Below are 7955 nucleotides of genomic sequence, written 5' to 3' on the forward strand. Positions count from 1 at the left end.
AATGATAACTGATAGTTCACTGATATGTGACATGTGGTTTTATTACAAAGCATAATTTACAAATGTTTTTACTACCTCACTTTAGTATGTCAGACAGTATTCTTATAAGATTCTAATTTGTTTACACACATGATGTGCTAAAGTTGGCCTAGTAGTTGAGTAGCTAAAGTACATGGCATACATGGTATACTATATGAATATAAAACACTGTAGTAATAGTAGTAATAGTAATAGCCTTTATTTCATGCGTTTTTGTTACACTTTCATTGTTATTACATTTATTTATTAAATTATTTTCTTTAACTTTTATTGTTTTTCAATTTATTTTATTCATTTGCATGTCGCGTGTGCGGAAAAGGCCTCCCCCAGTTTTTCCCATTCCTTTCTATTCTGGGCTGTTCTCCACCAGTATCTGTCGAAATTTCGTAGCTCATCTCTCCATCTTGTATTCGGTTTTTTCTGTTTTCTCGGTGTGTCTATTAGTAACCATTCTGTGATATGTTTGGTCCATCGGTTATCTTTAGTACGACATATATGGCCAGCCCAGGCCCATTTACTCTTTTTTATTTGCATGTATTACATCTTTTACCCCAGTTTTCTCTCTTATAACTTCATTTCTGATTCTGTCTTTAATTTTAATTTGTAACATGGACCGTTCCATTGCCCTTTGACAAATTTTCAGTTTATGTGTGTGTTTCTTGATGGGGCTCCAGGTTTGGGCACCGTAAGTTAAGGTAGGTAGGACTGCAGTATCGAATACTTTTTTCTTAATGGCCATTGACATGTCACTCTTTAGAATTGATTTTAGAGACCAGTATTTTTTCCACACTCTACTAATTCTGTAGTCTACTTCCTTGTCGAGTCTGTCTTTGAAGGAAACTATTTGTCCCAGGTATGTGAAATCTTCAGCATATTCCATATTGTTTCTTCCAAGATTTATTGGTATTTTATCTCCATTAGTAATAATTTTGCATTTTTTCATAAAACACTGTATCTAAATATAACATTTCTTATGTAAAAGATGTACATTTAAGTATGGTAACCATACATCGGGGTTTTCGGTGCGGGAATGTTTTACACTAGCAAAATAGCAGGTAAAAACTGTAAAAAACGATACTAATTTAACATTTTTAAGCACATTTGGACCTTACTACCTACGTTTAATTCATAGTTTGGTAATTATTTTACGATAAACAAAGTTATAAATACATGAAATCATTCCCGCACCGAAAACCCCGATGTATGTTGATAACATAAACATAATATGCGAAATGTGTATGTATTCAGGTGAATACAACATATTTGTTCAATTTAACAACATGATCATTGTGTGGGTATCTATTACTGGCTGTACATCAAAATATTTTCATCAGTTAATACTCAAGTTCATTAGAACCATTATTAGTGCATTCTTTATATTCACCACTATCCTCTTAAGTCCCAGCCATACGAATGAAAGTTCCAAAATTTTCCACAAAAATTTGAACCTACAGTGTAGGAAATAGAGTTGACTTTTCATTGTTGGAAAATTGAACGAAACAAAGCAAAAGCGACTGTGTTCCAATTGAATAGGATTTAAATTTCATTGAACTGAAGAGGTACTGTAGGTAAGACCTTGGGCCTTAGGAGGCTACAGTTGTTCAGCATGCAACTTAAGTTGTACAGGGCAATCTAAATATAATTTGATGTCTCCAATACATGAGACTGATTTGATTTTAGCACCAAATATGTAGTTTATAAAATAAGAAACAATGATAAGCCCTTGTGAGTCACTTTTCAGTGATTAAATTATATATTTGATACACTGTAATTATCAATTTATTTTATCTTATCTTCTTTACATTAAACTCATCAAATTGATAACAAGTTGTAATATTGGTTTAACGAAGCCATTCATATTTTTATAGCAACATGTAAGAAAATATCTTCCTTCAGATTTCTAGTTCTCTTCTGTGTACTATATTAATAAATTCCAGCATATATTAATGTTTTTATGTGAGCATGTGACTGAAACACGCTTTGAAAGAAGACACTTTAGTGAATCTTTTAACTTATTTAGTGGAAACAAAACAGAGTAATGCAAGTAGTCTCAAAATGGAGTCCGTTCCACTTACTGTGCAAACCTAGCTAACTTTACATTACAAATCACATGAGAAACAATTTCTATCAACATACATTTTTCATATTAACCCTTCCATGGAAGAAAATATTTTCCTTCAGATTTCTAGTTCTCTTCTGTGTACTATATTAATAAATTCCAGCATACATTAATGTTTTTATATGAGCATGTGACTGAAACACGCTTTGAAAGACACTTTTCTAAATCTTTTAACTTATTTAGTGGAAACAAAACAGAGTAATGCAAGTAGTCTCAAAATGGAGTCCGTTCCACTTACTGTGCAAATCTAGCTAACTTTACATTACAAATCACATGAGAAACAATTTCTATCAACATTAATTTTTCATATTAACCCTTCTTTGCATGATTTTTTATTTTTGCCCGAAAAGAATATATGTGTCACGTAATTGTTTTCTGATTCTGGGAAAAATAGTAAAAAAAATTATATCCTCGATTTTCACTGCGAAATCAGTGTTAGAAGTTGCATAGGCTAAATCATATTTTTGTAAATATATAAGTATTAGTATGTGAAGTCCCCAATCCGCATTGGGCTAGCGTGGGGACTATAGCCCAAGCCCTCTCGCGCATGAGAGGAGGCCTGTGCCCAGCAGTGGGACGTATATAGGCTGATTATTATTATTATATTATTATAAGTATTAGTAAGTAAGGGGTATAGGAAAAAAAATACTGCCATCAGAAAGGTACACTATTTGTGATATACCTATCCTATGATAAAGTTTGTAAATATAAAATAATTACAAATCTGCCCAAAATCACATACTAAAAATCATCAACTTCCAGGTTTTTCCAAGTTTTCCGACATTTCGTCTTTAAACAAAAATACTGCGTAAATTTATGTAAAAAATCAGAAAATGGATTAGTGTTGGAAGTTGACAGTCTTAAAAATAAATATCAATCACCTCCGAAAGCACATTTCATAGGAGTGTTATGATGGAAATTTCCATCACCATGCAAAGAAGGGTTAAATTAAAAAGTAATGTCTTTTTCATCAATCTAGCATAATTCCTGCAAATTTCATACTTCGTATTGATTAAGCACAGAAAAGTATTTGTTTATTGTTGTTGGCTGTTAAGGCGCTACTGACAATCAATAGTGGCGTAATGCACATATATGTTAGTCTGTAAGGTATTTGTAATAATATGGGCCTTATTGCCTTGTGGCAAATTCACTGATCAGGATCACAGCATGTCTGGTCCAATTGGGGATCCTCTTGGGCCAGGCACCATGGCATTTCGCCCGCTTTACCACCCTATAGTTAGAGTCCCTATAGTAGTGCGGAAAGACAAGAGTCGTGGAATGTATGGGTCCCATACATTCCACGACTCACATGGCCACATAGCTATGTATGGGTCATTAGTTGCCTGAAATAAAGAAAATCATTCATTCATTCACAGACTCTAATCAACTAAGTACTAACAATGTCATATTCAATCTGTCATAAAAAATAATCAGTAATTTATTGATACTTGATAGGCTCAAATTGAAACAGTTTAATGACCTCATGCATGAATCATTGATTCACAATCAGTCACATTGTGCGGCTGTTTCGCTCCACTGATCGATATCCTTTGCATTGTTGTTTGTACAACACGAAAAAAAAGCTAGACGTTACTGCCATAGTCCGGAGAAACATTTCCGTCGCTAAAAGGGCGCAAAGTTCAATTCTTTTTTATAGATCACCTATAAAAAAAATGAACTTTGATACACTTTATAGTACAAGATCAAGATTCACACGTTTCTTGAATGAAGATTATTCGTACAATTTTACATGAAACTTACTCACGTTTCCAATAACAGTATGGATGTAATTTTAATTTATTGCATGTTCACCAATAAGTAAAAGCTTATCGTACTCTAGTCATACTCACACTTGATCCGTCCTTGCGCAGAGTAGCTAGCGGCTAGCACATCTTTCCACGACTCCCGCAACTTATCAATTCTCGCCAATGGGTTCTCGCGTGAGACGTGCTATAATGCTTGTAATCTAAGCGACTTTACACAGACTTTCAAGTGACAAAGTTGACGGGTGCCACTAATCGGTAACACACATAAACGTTATATTTTCATTAGTGTCCAACCAAAACCAGATTTTTGCTTAAATCTAAACCGAAGGCAAAGCTTCCGAGCCTTGCCTTCGGTTTAGATTAGGTTTTTTTTTCAAAACCCCGAAATCGCCCAATATTATTAATTATTTTATGCTCTTTAACGTAGGACTGGATCATGTATTTAGGTAACAACGTCGTATTATTAGATTGTCCCATTAAAAATGAAATAATAAACCAAAGATAGAAAAATAACGTAATAATACCGGTATTTTTTGTATGAATAAAAAACCGGTTCGGTTTTGCTCTAGTTTCGGCTGAAAGCGAACCTTCGACCGAAACATGGCGAAACGCGCGCGGCCGTTAGGTTCGGCAGTTTTTTGGCCGAAATAGAACCTTCGGCTGAAACATGGTACCTATACCTACCGATACCGAAATTTCGGTCGCACACAAATTTTCATAGACATTTACGACTGCAAAATCTCAGCAGTGTTAGCTTGACTCTAGCCTACTTGCAGTACCTATAGTTAGTCATATTAGCACAGCATGTGTGTTGTCATGGTTACGCGTTGAGTCATGTCCTCGTTGTTTACCAGCGCTGTGCACTTAATTATCATTATTGAGTGAGTAACATTTGTTTCCATAAAACAAGGTCACAATGATAACAGATTCTTTTTAGGCATATTTGTTAATTTGAAATTTGTGCAAATAAAAAATCTTTAAAAGATACGACAAGTAAGCGAAACAAAGTGATCATCAAATATTAAATGAATAAAGGGAATAATTTCAGCCTATATACGTCCCACTGCTGGGCACAGGCCTCCTCTCATGCGCGAGAGGGCTTGGGCTATAGTCCCCACGCTAGCCCAATGTGGATTGGGGACTTCACAATCTTCACATACACCTTTGAATTTCTTCGCACGTGTACATATGCAGGTTTCCTCACGATGTTTTCCTTCACCGAAAAGCTAGTGGTAAATATCAAATCTTATTTACGAAATATCATTTGATTATCAATTTATCAAATATTTTCGGAATAATCTATCTAGAGAGAGGTAGAATACCTAAGTGGCAAATTACGCACTTATTTGAAATGTTGATAATAACATACTACTTAGTCGTTTTCAGTGAAACATACAGTTGACTAAATATAATTCGCTCTGTACTCTTGAATAACGTGTAGTCGAATCAGTCAAATCAGTGCATATTAAATTTCGTCGACAATACTCTGCTTTTCCTCCATCCATAATAGTGTTGCAACTTAATTAGATCATTGCACCAAAGCTTTAGCACCAATCACTCATTAACCTCATTTGACTGGAGTATTAATACCACTAACCTGTTTACCAAAATAGTACACAAACGTGCATGCATATCGACGCCTGAAAGCAAACACGTAGTAACCCACAAAAACCAAATTGTTCACCAGAAACGAAAAACTTTTCGAGTTTTGAAAAAAAAATCATAACTATCTTGTTTATGAACATAACTTACTCAAAATTGGAGGCAATATTCCAAATTTTTTGGACTTCAATTTTATTTAAATAAATTTAATCGCAAGTTGTTACAAGTCCAGATTTTGTGGGTTACAACGTTTTGATATTTTTTACACAGTGCGCAAACTCGTAGTAAACGCCAGTACAAAAAATGTATGGGATAGCATATCCTTAAATTTTGTATGGACAGCAATCACGCAGTAACCCACCTGAATGTGACAAAAGATATCCGTAATAAAGTCTTAAACGTTGTGGTTTAGAAATTTTGAGTGAACAAAATGTTGTAACAATATTTGTTTTCTTTTTGTAAGCAATTTATAATGCATTAAAGGTATTGCCAAAAATTTTACCACACCCTTAAAAATGACTTTAATGGCATCTTAAAGTAAATTGCACGACATTTCAAATGTATACTTATAAAATGTGAAGATGTTTCCGGGATTCATAAACGAAAATAAACATTTGTTATGATGATTTGAACTATTAAAATCAATATGAGCATTCTTAAGCCCAAACAAAACACATAACCTTTGTTTTATATTCAAGAACATAATAAAATATTATAATGTTATTGTAAAATCAACTAAAAAATAAGAAGTCCACTTTGGAAAAGACATAACGTAATGGGAGATCAAAATCTAACCGAAGTATAACAACGTCGTTTGGTTAAAAAAAGTGATTTCTACATTCTCTTATAAAATAAAAGTCGACTTTAGACAAAACAAACTTTCACCAGATACCATAAGACCAAATTTTGTTTAAGTACCATAAAACCATAAAATCGATACACACACCGTAAATATAGCAATTTTACATGCTTACGATTGAAAAAAAAACTTAAGTTTCTTAAATAAAAACAATGAATTTATCCAAAATCCCCCTAATATTTTACTTAATTACAAACACGTCGACTCACTTTCACCCCCCGAAGCGCACAGAGCGACGGCGCAAACGTTCGAGTAATGGCCGCGATAGCCGCGTTAAAACGAAATAAGGCACAGGAGTTTAAACCTTACGCCCTTTTTTACTTGACCCTTGTAAACGTAGTTAAAGCATGTCTCTCAAATTTTAATAGTATGAGAATTTGTGTTAAACCACTACTCTACTAAACATTATTTCCCGCCAAATAGCGTAACTGCAAGACATTCACATTCATGAGCGGCAAACACGTAGTAACCTACATTTGCGTCAGAACAACGGAGGTTGTAAATGACAAAACTAGAAAATGTATGTGCTGTAAATACAACGATTTAAATTATTGAGTTTTTTTTGCCATTTACTGCGTGTTTTCTGAGTAAATTTCAAGAAAAACGAGAATGTTAGTGTTCCTATTCCTATTCCCCATTTTTCATCGTATTAGCACGTGGATTAGACCTATCGACGCAGAAAAATTTAGAGATTCCAAAAATGCAATAAATTTTTTTTTGACCTTGTGTGGGTTACTACGTGTTTGCTTTCGGGCGTCGATATTTAGAGCTATTACTGGTAGAGTCGGACCAACTCTGCAAGGCATTTGAAATGACAAAATGTGGCACTATCATCATTGGTGTAAATTTTCTGATGAAAAGAAATGATAATATGACGTTTATAATGACACTCCTTCACTTTGTTCTATTAAAGTCGGCACAAAGTTATATAGCTTATCAATCAATCGTCAATAATAATTTATTTCAAACCAGCTTAGACGGACTCTACTTAGTTTGATGTCAGAACCTTTGAGAGCTTCAAGTCTTAACAGATTTATGGGTCTGTACACAGATTCTAAAATACAAGTTGTCCTATGCACAATAGTTAACACCTTGTGTGCATTTATTTCATTTATGGTTATGACAGGTTAGATATTAAAAGAAAATGATTAGGAGTTTCGGTCAGAAAATTAAGCTATAAGGTCGGAGGACGTACAGGGATTCACCAGACAGTTACTCGAACCTAGAACGTGGACCCTTAATGCTATTATTTTAATTTCGTTAAATAAACAATACATTTTCTAATTTATCCAGGTGCGTAGCAAGTGGCGTGTGATATGGTGATGGCGGCGGGCGGCATGGGCGATGCGCGCGAGCGGCTGCCGGCGCTATGGCGGCGGATCGAGGACGCGCATTACAGCTACTTGGAAACGGATGACAGCCCGGAGAAGTTACAGCAGAGGAAGAAGCTGGAGGGTGAGTGTGACGGCAATATTGCGCAGCTACCGGCACTACGGCTACCTCGAGACGGACAACTGCCTCGAGAAGTTATACTAGTGGTAGAAGCTGGCGGGTAAGTGTGACGGCAATA

The sequence above is a fragment of the Cydia splendana genome, chromosome 16, assembly GCF_910591565.1.
Source record: "Cydia splendana chromosome 16, ilCydSple1.2, whole genome shotgun sequence".
In the NCBI taxonomy this organism is placed as follows: domain Eukaryota; kingdom Metazoa; phylum Arthropoda; class Insecta; order Lepidoptera; family Tortricidae; genus Cydia; species Cydia splendana.